Here is a 1,156-nt window from a genome sequence, read left to right as displayed (position 1 = left end):
TTTTCTAGTGGTGACATTTCTGTTATAATTTAAAGGAACCCTTGATAGTATATATATATATATATACACACACAAGGACTATCAGTCATTGCTGGTCTGCATTGGTTTGGTAGTTGCTTTGGTGTCATGCCGAACCTTTGGCTTCATTATTTTCTGAGCATTTAGAGTTCTGCCCTCCCTTGCTGCATGCCTGTTCCAGGTCAGTGACTGCGTAAGCACTACAGCCAGAGGATCAGCATAGGCAGCCAGGCAACTGGTATTTTCCATAGGCCTCGGGGTGGCAGGGAGCAGAGGGGCGGCAGCCTGTACTGGTTCTCTGATGTGACCATCGCCCATACAATACATACATCATGATGGAACGGTGTTACCTGCCCGGCAGTGAGACAATCCGGCCACACAATCAGCAACCAGCGCCTGCGTCTTGTTAGACTGCGATATCTCCAGCAGACCAATCAGAGTCTGAATTCCCACCGCGCAGGTGTGCGAAGGATCTTTATCCGGAATAATCGGAGCCAAGACCACCAGCTGCAGGAAAACAAAAGTCGTCTATACAAGTAGAAGGGAAATCAGAGCCGGATACATTGTATATGACATGGACGAGGAACATCATTCTCTGTAATACTCTGTAACACAAAAGTGTGATGTCATCGTTATATTTCATGTCTTCATCCTTCGCCCGCAACTCTGCCTTTCATCGGGGGCTTCACTGAGAGTCATGTGACAAGGGGGACGTCACCTCTCTCCATATAGCAGTGATGGCATCACACTTATTATATATAATTGATGATGTTACTGCTCAGATGCTGATGTCACCAATTGAAGGGGGACTGTGGCCAAATTTATACATAGTGGCACCACAAATTCATTTCCTTCTCCCGCTCTCCTCTCCTACCTGTCGCTCTCTGCTCTCTCCTCCCTGTCGCTCTCTCTCCTCTCCTACCTGTCGCTCTCTCCTCCCTCTCTCTCTTCTCCTACCTGTTACTCTCCTCCCTCTCCTACCTGTTACTCTCCTCCCTCTCTCTCCTCTCCTACCTGTTACTCTCCGCTCTCTCCTCCCTCTCTCTCTCTCCTGTCACTCTCCGCTCTCTCCTCCCTGTTGCTCTCTCCTCTCCTACCTGTTACTCTCCGCTCTCTCCTCTCCTCCCTGTCACTCTCC

Source organism: Nanorana parkeri, unplaced genomic scaffold, assembly GCF_000935625.1.
Source record: "Nanorana parkeri isolate BGI_ZX_2015 unplaced genomic scaffold, ASM93562v1 scaffold609, whole genome shotgun sequence".
Classification (NCBI taxonomy): domain Eukaryota; kingdom Metazoa; phylum Chordata; class Amphibia; order Anura; family Dicroglossidae; genus Nanorana; species Nanorana parkeri.
Note: the sequence above shows the minus strand (reverse complement) of the source record.